General features: G+C 46.9%; 1 protein-coding gene and 1 pseudogene across 1 annotated transcript in view; one reads left to right on the forward strand and one right to left on the reverse strand.

Moving 5' to 3' along the window:
• Positions 1–383: 383 nt before the first annotated feature.
• LOC130848409 (uncharacterized) lies at positions 384–12,368 on the reverse strand (annotated as a pseudogene).
• The window catches only part of KLF3 (KLF transcription factor 3), a 31,414-nt gene continuing 29,646 nt past the window's right edge, over positions 10,952–12,719 (forward strand). The window contains exon 1 of the mRNA XM_057726219.1: positions 10,952–11,388. The gene's annotated coding sequence lies outside the window, so the exon portion shown is untranslated. The remainder of the gene's footprint in view (positions 11,389–12,719) is intronic.

Below are 12,719 nucleotides of genomic sequence, written 5' to 3' on the forward strand. Positions count from 1 at the left end.
ACCTAAATGTACTTTTGCTTGAAGTACAGAAGAAAGTCAAGGGAAATACAATAAGAAATATGACAAATTTTGTCCAAATGGCACTATTCATTTGATAGCACTACCACCTAATCAAAACTGCAAAGTACCAAGGGTTGGACTTTGGAAAGGTACTTTCAAATGCAGCAGAATGAGGAACACCTCAAGATATTTGGTGAGGAAAAGCAAACAGTTTCTACCAACAGTATCTCTCCTGAAACATGGTAACTAAATCCTCATCAAGACCTTTCCTGTCTCCTCCTGAATCTTGGGAACTTCTCTAAGATGCCCTCATCTTCTCAGGACTAAGTGATATACAGCGAATTGTATTTGAAAATTTTGCCAAATAAACAAACATATGGGAAAGGAGAAAAACTTGTGTGAATTGGGAAAATCTTCATTTTTCTGACATCACAAAATATGAAGAGAAATGAGTTTAGGATTCCACCATTAATAATTTCAGCTTTTTTTAAAAAAATAAATTTATTTATTGGCTGCACTGGGTCTTTGTTGCTGCGTGCAGGCTTTCTCTAGTTGAGGGGCTACTCTTCATTGCGGTGCACAGGCTTCTCAGCGCGGTGGCTCTTCTTGCTGTTGAGCACGGGCTTCAGTAGTTGTGGCTCATGGGTTTAGTTTCTCCACGGCATGTGGGATCTTCCTGGCCCAGGGATCGAACCCATGGGCCCTGCATTGGCGGGCAGATTTTTAACCACTGCACCACCGGGGAAGTCCCAATTTCAGCTTCTTTTGAATCTTCATCTTTCTTATCCCCAGCACAGAAAAGGAAATTGATTAGATAAATTACTGTGTAGCAAAACTTGTATTCAATAAGTTGGGCTTTTTTAAAATATTTATTTATTTAGTTGCACTAGGTCTTAGTTGTGGCAGGCAGGCTCCTTAGTTGTGGCATGCAAACTCTCAGTTGCGGTATGCATGTGGGATCTAGTTCCCTGACCAGGGATTGAACCCAGGTCCCCTGCATTGGAAGCACGGAGTCTTAACCACTGCTCTACCAGGGAAGTCCCTCAATGAGTTTTGGAAGTGTTTCCCTCTCTTTTGTAGAAAGTGAATTTCCTCTTCTATGAAGATACCGTGACTACTAAGCAGAATTATATATTCAGTGGTACTTTCTTTATGATGGTACTCCAAAATTTTTAAAAATATTTCTCATAAATCTGCTAACCTTACAAGGTGCTAGAATCCATAGTGTTCAATAAGTAATAGGTCCATTTGCAACAACAATGAACAAAATTAAAATGGAAGTCTAAACAGTTCATGTAAAACTGTTGACTGGCTAAAATATTCTTTAAAATTTAATAAACTAAAGATTATACTGATACGAGCATAAACACAGTATATATTGCAGAGCTTTCTTGTTGCTATCGTAACTGAGTAACTTTAAATAGGCAAAGATCACCCAAAAAGTACTGTTCATAGTTCAAAGTTCCCCCATATTTCCTTTTATCCCCTCCTGGAAATACAGTGTCTTCAAGGAAAGGGGTAGGGGGAGACCGACACTGGAGTATACACCGAGACATAACTTCGAGGTATTCATGATCGAAGAAAGCACAAATGAGTGAATTAAAAATTGAATATATGCCGTGCCTCCTTGGGTATGAGGACACATAAAAATAGAAATTTAGAAGTAACTAACCGAGGGAAGAAAAACATGGCTAAAAAGGCTGGTAGCTGAGTGGGGGTGGGGATGGGGCGGGGGACAGAGTCAGGGAGACAAACAGGATGCCAGGAGGTGAGAAATAAGGGTGGGGAGTAGTGGGCAATCTCAAGAGGAACTGACAAGGTCTGTTGCTTATAGTTACCCAGAAAACCTTAAGAACAATAACAGACAAACAAATGTAGCTTAAAGAAACCTGAGAGCAGCTAGCCCCGGCTGGCTGGGACGACAAGCCCCCCTGTGTTAATGGTGCTCGGGAAGGCGAAGGTAATCCCCGCATATTCACGTTCAGCACAACTGCTGACACTTCTGTTTCCCGTTGAATCAACAGCTCCTGGCGAAAGAGCACGGGGAGAGGGTGAGTGGACCTTTTGCTCCAGGAAGCATATTTCTCTCTCTTGAGAAATAGGAACTTTGGCTTTATTCAGTCCTGTGTGCTGGGTTTTCTGGGTTTTTGGTTTTGTTTTGTTTTTTAACTTTTTCTCTTTGGAGTGGCTTTTAAAGTAAATACACATTATTCTGAGGAAGAATTTCAGTTCCAAGAACTCACACAGGTCCAGCTATTCAAGCAGCCAAAGCGTCAATAAAGGGAGATGGTGACCCTCTCCAGTGGCCTCATCTCCTAGAGCCCCTCCCTTTCCACCCCACCCTGCTCAAAACTCGCAGGTGCAGAAACACACCTCTGGGTCCAGGTGCCTTAAAGGGCCACCTTGTAAAACTGTGCTTCAGGCCCTACATTTAATTACACACAGCGTGCACATTACTTTTTCAGCTATTTAAAAAAGCACACTTCTTATTACAAAAGTAACATATCCCCACTAAGGAATAAAAAGCACATGAGAGCATTGAAAGGCAAACAAACAAACAAACAAAACCTTCACACTTACCACTTTGATATGACATTATTATGATTTTAATATCATCTGCTGTTAGCAAATCTTTTTGTATTACAAGGGCAAAGAAGAAGTCTCTACTGTTCATGTGATCCCACCATATGCTTATTATTCTTCTAGGCATATCAGCAAACTTCTAAAGCATTGGTGAGTGTGGACAGGCTTGCCAGGTTGGGAAGGCAAGGAATGAAAGTTGAAGCCTTCTTCCCCAGTAGGTACCAAGGAAACCAGTGCAACTGGGCTTTTACACAGAGTGAAACACTTCATGTCACAGTTCAGGGTCTGGGTGCAAGCATGCAACACACTTGGAATCAACAGAAAAAGGAAGGCAGCAAGGCCACTCCCCTAGAGTATAATTCGCACAACATCTCTCTGTTGGCTTACTTACTGAAGGAGGAAAGTGTGTGTGTGTGTGTGTGTGTGTGTGTGTGTGTGTGTATTTAGAGTGAGAGAGAAATAGATGGTGTACATATATACATATATATATACATATATATGTATTTCTCCCCACAGTACATGTACCATAGTTGCTGCCTCCTGCACTGCACAGTTGGAACTTTCCATTAGAGTTATCTTTAATGTCATTTTATATGCTGTCATGCAATTCGCTCGTTCAGAAACCTTCCATGGTCTCCCAAAATCTGCTGGAAAAAGTTGCGTCTCCTTGGTGTTGCATTTTCCCCCCTGCACGGCCTCACCTGACCTTTCCTAGCTTGCCTTGCACTACTTCTGAGTGGTTCATCCTCCACCCCACCCCACACTCCCCCCCAACCCCCCCGCCCCAAAATCCTGGGCCCCTCTCCAGACTCTGAAATGCAGTGTGGAGCCCTCTCTCCCTCCAGCAGTGAAGTTCTAGCACTGTTATCACCTCCAAGAGGATTTTTGGTGTTTTCCTGACCAGTGTGATGTCTTTTGCAAACCTATAAGCTCCTTGAAGACAAGGCCCAAACTGCACAAGAACAGTTGTAGTTTTTTAATGAATTAATTCACCTTTTTATCCTTTTAATGCCCGTGTCATGGCTCTTTTCTAAATTTTACTCATATTCTGTTTTGTGTAATAAATTAATTAAGCAAATATGTATATTCTCTCAAATCTCTTGAACACAGGGATCATATATACATATTTCTTGCACTCCTACACTCACCCCAGACCTATAGTAAATGTTCAACCGATACTTACCGAACTAACTTAAATCCGGGATTTAAATGCCAATAAATTTTCCATAATATAGAGGAGAGGGCTGGAAACATAAAGGGTCAGGCTCATTCCAAAACAAGCTGAAAAATGGAAGTAGTTTATCTTACTTTGTGGGTCTCCCATTCTCTACTCCCTGCCTCCCAGGATAGGAGAAATCTAGGTAGTACCCAACTTAGAAATAAGTTATATTGTACATCTTTATATGTGTAGGTCATTGACTTGGGAATTACAATTCGTTTCCCTTTAAAATAATGTTATAAATAATGTTTAAGATCCCTGATCAGTCCCCCAAAGCCAGTTTGAACTCTCAATGAAGCAGAAATAGTATATTTGCAATAAAAAGAAGAAAATAAAACTATTGATACATGTTACTAGTACAATAACCCATAAAAACAACCAAATACAAATGATTATTTTTAACTTGAATAATCATAATTCAAGGAAAGCAGATTTAACTATACAGAAAGGGGGATATGTCTAATCATTCTCTCCTGGCTGCTATCATTCACCAACCTCTTGGGAAATGAAGGTGTGGCCTGAGGACCTAGGTCTTACTCTTGATTCCCAAGTCAGGCCACCATGCTGAGTAATTTCAGGATCCACGTGGAACCATGTTTAATACCCAATTCGTTCTGTTCCTTCGTCTCCTCATTTTCAGGGATGTTCTCTACCCACTTGTCGTCTCCCACTCCCACAGGCACATGCTGAACCATGCTATCCCCAGGGACTGCATCACCTTTAAATGCTAAACTCACATATCCCTACTCTCTGACAACTCCCCTCCTAACCTTCCAGGTCATTCACTACATTATTCCCAACATGCCCACTCTTTGACTTATTTGAAACATCCAGTTCGCTGAAGCTTTGGCCAGATCTCTAGAGTCTCCTTCTGTTTTAGCTCTCCTGCTTAGATTCCAAGATCCAACACTTCAACTCTTTTTGTACTGTTGTCCTTCAATTGCATTGTTCTGTCAAACATAATGACAATTTCAATTATCCACCTGCATTAGAAATGCTGAGAGCTCCTGGGTTGGGGGTGCACGACACACATCCATTTTGATCTTTATTAAAAGTTGTGGTCACCTAACTCAACCTCAGTATTTCTGGCAATCCTAAATTGGATGGTTGGATGGATGGATGGATAATATAGGTGAAAATTTGTAGAGCTGCTAAAGAGAATCTTTACACTCTTTGTAATGCTTTCAAAATGAGTGACCCTTAGTCTAGCATTTCTAATTTTACTTCAAAACATATGACTTTGCAATTCTGAGAAAGAGTAAAGTTGGAGGCATCACAATTCCTGATTTCAAACTATATTACAAAGCTATAATAATCAAAAGTACAGTACTGGCATTAAAAACAGACACATAGAACAATGGAACAGAATTGGAGAGCCCAGAAATAAATCCACATGTATATAGTCAAGTACTATTTGATAAAGAAGTCAAGAATATTCAGTGGGGAAAGGACAGTCTCTTTAATAAAAATGGTATTAGGAAAACTGGATACTCACATGCAAAAGAATAGACTGGACCCCTATCTTACACTACTCACAAAAGTTAACTCTAAGTGGATTAAAGACTTAAAGGTAAGACATGAAAACATAAAACTACTAGAAGAAAACATAAGGAAAAAGCTCCTTGACATTGGTCTTGGCGACGATTTTTTGGCTATGACACCAAAAGCATAAGCAACAAAAGAAAAAATTAACAAGTGGGATTATATCAAACTAAAAAGCTTCCACACAGCAAAGGAAACAGTCAGCAAAATGAAAAAGCAACCTATGAAAAGGGCAGAAATATTTGCAAAGCATGTATTTGATAAGGGGTTAATAGCCAAACTATATAAAGAACTTCTATAACTCAATAGTTAAAAAAAAAGAAAAAAGAAAAAAATTTTTTAAATGGCCAAAGTACTTGAATAAACAGTTTTTTCCAAAGAGAACATACAAATGGCCAACAAGTGAATGAAAAGGTGCTCTATATCACTAATCATCAGGGAACTGCAGATCAAAATCACAATGAGCTATCACCTCACACCTGTTAGAATGGCTATTATCAAAAACAAAAGAAATAACAAGTGTTGGTGAGGAATGGGGAAAAATGAACCCTTGTGTACTGTTCCTGAGAATGTAAATTGATACAGCCAGCATGGAAATCCGTGTGGAGGTTCCTCAAAAAACTAAAGATAGAACTACCATATTATCCAGCAATCTCATTTCTGGGTATATATCCAAAGGAAATGAAATCACTATCTCAAAGAGATACTTGTACTCCCATGTCCATTGGCATTATTTATAATAGGCAAGATATGGAAACAACCCAAGTGTCCATCAACAGATGAATGGGTAAAGAAAATGTGATACACACACACACACACACACACACACACACACACACACACACTGGAATACCACCCAGGCATCAAAAAAGAAGGAAATCCTGCCTTTTGCAACAACATGGATGGACTTCAAGGGCGTTGTGCTAAGTGAAATGTCAGACAGAGAAAGACAAATACTATATGATCTCACTTACATGTGAAATCTGAAAAAGCCAAACTCATAGAAACAGTAGGATGGTGGTTGCCTGGAGCTGGGAGGTGAGGGAAATGGGGAGAAGCAGGTCAAAGGATACAAACTTCAAGCTATGAGATGAATAAGGTCTGGGAATCTAATGTATAGCATCATGTATATAATAAACAAATTGTATTCTATATTTGAAAGAAGTTGTTAAGAGTAGATCTTAAATGTCATCACCACCACCCAAAAAAAAAAAAAAAAGTAACTATGTGAGGGCATGGTGGTGTTAACTAACTTTATTGTGGTTACCATTTTGCAGTATATATGTGTGTCTAATCATCATATTGTACACCTTAAACTTACATATGTTATAGATCAATAACATCTCAATAAAGCTGGAAGAAAAAGAAAGGAGAAAAAAAACATGTTTTCCTTTAGGGTAGATGTGTCTGTGTTGCTCATAATTTCACAAGCACATGGCACTTTTCTGCCTTCATAACTCAGTCCATCATCATACAAGGAGGAGAAACTTTCCTCGGTAAAGAATGAAAAAGCTCTGAAAGAGAGTGGAGGAGGAAGAAAGACTCTCAAGAATATGTGTTTGTGTATCAGAAAGAGATTCCCTGAAATGAAACTAACTGTAATATTATAAGCCATGAAAGAGAAAGTGGAGGTTTATAGTGGCTTGTATCCACCAGGCTCTGAATCAATCTCAACATAGTGTTATTGTTTAGCTGTCAACCATTAATCAACAAATACTTTTGGAACAACTTATATTTGCTAGACACTGTTCCAGGAGCTTGGGAAACAGGAGTGAAAAAGACAGAGGGTGTGGAGAAAAGAGAACCCTCCTACACTATCGGTGAGAGTGTAAACTGGTACAGCCACTATGGAGAACAGTATGGAGGTTACTTTAGAAACTAAAAATAGAACGACCACATGACCCAGCAATTCCACTCCCGGGCATATATCCAGAGAAAATCATAATTCAAAAAGTAGTGAAAAAGACAATGTTCTTGCTCTCATGGAGCCCAGGTTCTAATAGGGAAAAGGGTTTTTGTTTTTTGTTTTTTAAAAAAAGCAAGGACAACTAGACATTGAATGAGAAAGGGAGGTGTGTTTTAGATTGTGTGGTCACTCCTAAAGAGGTAATATTTGAGCTGAAAATTAATGTTGAAAAAAGAGCTATCTGTATGGAAATCTGAAACCCTGCTTTCCCCTCATGACTACAAGATGGCTGCCATAGCTTCAAGCATCACACCCTCACATAACTTCCAAAGCAGGTCTGGGGGGTTATCCTTGCAAGCGTTTCCTTTCATCAGGAAGAAACATATTTCCCATAAGCCCCAGCACAGTTCCCTACAGGTCCCACTGGCCAGAACCAGGTCACATATCTACTCTCCAGTCACCAGCAAAAAAGACTGCAGTGATTGGTTGGGAGCAATGATGCTGGGTCCTGAGCACATGCTGCCCCAAACCTAAACCAGACTGGCTTGCTGTTTTCAAACAGCTGCAATGAAGCAGCTACTGCAAGGACCAAGCTTGAGATATTTCATTTACCCAGGATTTATGGATTTATCCAGTACCTAAGCTTGTGCCAGGCACTGTGCTAGCGTTAGGAATAAAAAGAAGACAGACACTACTTGTACCATCTCACTCTACTCCTTAAAAACAGTGAGGGGAACTCCCTCTTCCCTCCTCCTCACTATTTGGAAGGTACAGTTCATGGCCACTCGCCACCCTGAAGCCTCCTCTCATCTTTTTAGCCTGAATGACTTCTCAATTCATAGCTCACACTTACTCATTTTACAAATATTCACTGAAGATCTGAACCATAGGGATACAATTTTGCTAAAAAGACAAGGTCGTGCCCTCACAGAGTTTCTATTTCAGTGCTATAGAGAGTTAAAGAGCCAATTACAAGAAAGAATAAAAAGTGTTACAAGAGGTGAAGCCTGGGTGCTATCAGAGTACCAAGAAGGAGTACCTTCACTCATCCAAAGGTAGGGTGAGGGATGGTAGTAAGAAAAGATAAATTTTGTTGAAAATGTCATTGAAATAAACATTTAAAGGATGACTAGAATTTAGGGAAATGAGAGTGGAGGCCAGGAGTGGGGGAGAAGCCAAGGAGGCTAGTCCATCTAGAAAAGTGAGCATGTGCAAAGGGCCAGAGGTGGGGAGAGAGAGCTGGAGGAAAGCAAAGGAAAGAAGCTCAGTCTTGCTAGAGAAAAGAGTGGGAGGGGAGAACAGGGAGAGATGAGTTTATAATGATAGCTGGAGGCCAGGTCAACATGGGGACTAAACTGGACCTTATCTGGAGAGAAGCCATTGAAGGGTTTGACATGTTTAGTTCTGCATTTTAGCAAAAGGCATTGTTAATCCTTTGCTCCAATCCCTTACCCATGCTTCAGCCATGCTGCAAACAGGATGACCAACAAGACGCTGTGGCAATAGGCTGGGGCAGGGTGGTGGCCAAGGAGGTCCGGGATTCAGTGAACCACAGGGCTGTGACCAGCGGGGGAGGGGGAGGAGTTAAGGATGACCTCAGGCAATTCTGGTTTGAGTGCCTGGAGGGATGGTGGTGTCCTTCACTGGATGGATTCAGTTTTGGACAAGTTATGTTTAAGCTGCCTCCCACAGGGCACTGAACACAATGTGTTCACTAATTAACCTTTTTTATGACTTTTCTCCTCCCTCCCCCATCTTTCATATCAAAGCCACGCCCTACTTATCTTGAATAACACTTTTTTCAGGTAGACCTACTTCAGTCTTCTCTTCAGGTTTTTATCAGTGTCCCTTAAGTGAAGCCTGTATTTTTGGGGGCCCCTACAATAAGCCAGGCACAGAAATACAAAACAATTTCACCAGTTATCACTTATAGGGCTGTTTTTTTTTTCTCACCTAATAGAAACCTAAAGCATCTAATCAGACACTCAATGATGTCAGTGATCAGCGAGTTGCAGTTAGTAATTGACACGAATCCAACTTTTTCCCTTGCATTTATCTTTATTCACTAAAACAAACAAAAAACAGAAAACCCTCATCTCTTTACATTTTAAAGATTAATCTCATGGGACAGTATGATGGCACAAAAACCGGTGTCCATTCTGGGTGTTTCCCACGTGGTCTTTGATGTATATGCATTTTTTTTTTTTTTTTTACAACAACCAATTTCACTATTTGAGGTTTCCCGGTACTAATTTTATAATACTGTGTAGTTACATGCTGGGGCTCCGAATACACTCTGTCTCTACGTGGTAAGTAGCACCACGCCTGGATGAAGCATCAAAGTGAGAATGGTGAACTGAAAGGGACCTTAAAACATCTTGAAGCAATAACAAGCCACAGACTGCAGCAGGGGCATTTTTAAAGAGTACACAGGACTAAAACAATTGAACCAATTTGTCCTTTGTTCTTTTTATTGCATTCTTTATTACATGAATACTGTTTGAAAAGAAACTCAAACAGCATTAAACTCGGGTACCAAGCTCTCCACAGTCCTCCCAGGGGCCTGGCGGGGACAGAAAGCGAGTTTCCGCCGCCCGGCTCCCGCGAAGGCCCCCGAGGACGCTCGCGCTCGGTCCCAGGGAGGCGACAGGAAAGGGCAGGTCGCCGCTGCGGGCCCTCAGCTCGCCCCGAGTTCTCCCTCCGGGCGGGAGGGCCGGGCCCGAAGTTTGCCAAGTTTTCCGACAGGCCCGGCTGGGCAAATGCCGCTGCGCCCCGTCGCCGTCGCGCTCCAGCGGCAGGCCGGGCCGTGGGAAGTTTGGTCGGGGGTCTCCCGGCCGTCAACGAAAAGCCCCGGGGGGCGGGGGCGCCACCTGGCCGGGCCGCACCCCCGTGGAGCGGGCGACAGGGCGGCCCCGGCGCCCCCGGGCTCCAAGAAAGCGCGCTAGAGGATGGCGAATGACCTTGGAAAGCCGCGACCATTCTAGGGTCGCCGTCGCCCCGACTGCCCTCCCTTTCCTCGGCGCTCTTTCTCTCCCGAGTGCGCCCCGGTCCAGCCGCGGCTCCGCCAGCGGTGCCTTTTTCCGCTTTTTCTTTAAGAGAGGTGTCCGCGCCGGGCCCAGGAGGGGCCGCGCTGGCCGCGGGGCCCAGCCCTTCCCGCCGCGCCCCGGGGCCGCCCTTCCCGCCCGAGCCGGCTGATGGATGGCCCCGGCCGCCCCGGGTCCCCCGCCTCGGCTCGCCCGCGAGCCCGGCTGTGTGTTTTGGAAGCGGCGCGGCGGGCTGCAGCCCCGCGACGCCCCGAGCGGCCAGCGCCGCCCTTCCTTCCCCCCACCCCCGCTCCCCGCCCCGGGCTCGGGCGGCGGCGCGGCGGCTGGCCCGGGCCGGGCGGGGCCGCAGGCTCCGGGGCGGAGGGCGCCGGGAGCGGGCGGCGGGGCGGGGGCTCCGGGGCGGCGGCGCGGGGCCGGGCGCGGGGCGCGGGGCGGGGGACGGAGGGCGGGGGCCGCGCCGCGCACGCCCAGCCCCAAGGCCGCGCCGCGCCGCGCCTCGCGGGACAGGTCGGGCCGGCGGGGCGGCGCCCGGCTCCGGGGAATAATGAGTGTCTGTCGGGCCGTCCCCGGGTGACTGGGCGGGGCGGGGCGGAGGCGGCGCGGGAGGCGGGGGTGGCGGGGGAAGGGCGCAGGGCGGGGTGCGTGTTTGCGCGAGTGACTCGGCCGACCCCTCCGGCGGCTGCCTCCACCCAAGTGGGTGGGGACCCGCCCAGCCCGGGCGGCCGCGGCGGCTCCCTCTCCCCTCCCTGACCCTCCCACCCCGGGTCCCAGCCTCTACTTACCCCGCCAGCCCTGGGAGGCTCGCAGAGCGAGCGGCGCCGGCGTCATGTGACTGCCCGGAGTTGGTGCCAGGAGCCAGAGGGGAGCCAGGAGCGGAGCCGCGCGGAGCCGGAGCGCAGCGCGAGCGCCCGCCGAGCCGCACCGCGCCCGCCGCACGCGCGCCCGTCCCCGTCCCCGTCCCCGTCCCCTGCGGCCGCCGCCGCCAGCGCCGCCCGAACTGGAGCGCTGACACCGCTGCATCCGCGGGGGTTCCAGGCAGCCCGGATCCGGGCCTTTATTTCTCGCCTGCAGCGCTCAGCGCCGTGCCTCGAAAAGTAAGTCCCCTCTCCCTCACCTTTCCTTCTCGCCCCGACTCCCGCTGCCCCCCTTTTCGGCTCGTCCGGTTTCCTTTTTTTTTTTTCCTTTTTTTTTTTTTCGGGGGAGGGGGGCGCGCGGTGAAGGGGTTGGGGGTGCAGCGCGGAGGTGGGGGCGCCCCTGGGCTTGGGAAAGTGCAACCGCTCCTCGCAGCCGGGGGTGGGGGTGGAGGAGGAGGCGGCGAGGGGGAGGGGGCCCCGGGTTCCGCGGTGGAAAGTGTGGGATTGGGGAGAGCCACCGTGCGGCTCCGCGGGGGCAGGGAGCGAGGCCGGCAGCGCCTGCCGCGGCCCCGGATAGGGCGCGGGCGGGGGCTCACCTGTGTGGTCCCCCGACCGCCGCCCGCCCGCCCGCCCGCCCGCGCGCTCGGCTCGCGATTCCCTCCAAAGCCCCAGAAATCTCAGTGCTCTTCGCGTGTGGCAACGTTGTTTGGAGAAAGGTAGCACAGAGGCCGCGCGCTCCTGCTCCTCCCCCTCCCGGTCCCCCACCCCCCGCACCCTCCCCCTCCCCGCCCTCCGCCTGCGCCCCCCGCCGCCCCCCTCCTCGGACGGGGCGCTCTGCCGCTCACCCGCCGCCGGAGCAAACTTGGAGCAGCCTCGCGGGCCCTCAGGGAAGAAACTCGGGGCGATTGGGAGTGGAGGCAGCATCCCAGCCTCTGCCCTGGAGCCCGGGAGCTGCCAGGGTGTCTGGATTCCCGAGGGCAGGAGAAAGAGCTGGCCGGGTTTGGAAAGTCCTCCTCGGGTGCAAGGAGAGAACCTGCCGCAGTGTCTGGAGCAAGGATTGCAGCGTGGCTGGAGGCGAAGAACGCCTTAGGCAACTGCCTGCAGGGTTAGGGACCCGAGCCGGGTGGGGACCGAGGGACCGATCCCTGGACCCGGACCCTTGAGACCTACCTTTCCGAGTGGCTCTCTTGGAGATGGCAGACAATATCTGGAATTGTCATAGCTACTTCTTTGGCAGATAAAAGAACACTTTATGCTGCTTTAAATTTTACAACAATATACGGTAATACCAGATGAAGAACGTGTGAATGGGACTTTTTTTTTCTAAGTCAAGTTAAACGGAAATTGGTAATTGCTCACCTTCTTGTATTTCACTAAAATAAACATTTTACAGTGAATTTTTTTTTTTTTTTTTACTAACTCAGAATGTATTTTTCCATTAATGTCATCCAAGACACTTTAAATATATTGATTATATTCTCACAAGAATCTGGTATATGGAGAAAAGTATGAAGTGGTATTCTGACTTCATTTAGATTTAATATCTGTAATTATTAAGCAAAATCAAGTGA

This window comes from Hippopotamus amphibius, chromosome 3, assembly GCF_030028045.1.
Source record: "Hippopotamus amphibius kiboko isolate mHipAmp2 chromosome 3, mHipAmp2.hap2, whole genome shotgun sequence".
NCBI lineage: Eukaryota > Metazoa > Chordata > Mammalia > Artiodactyla > Hippopotamidae > Hippopotamus > Hippopotamus amphibius.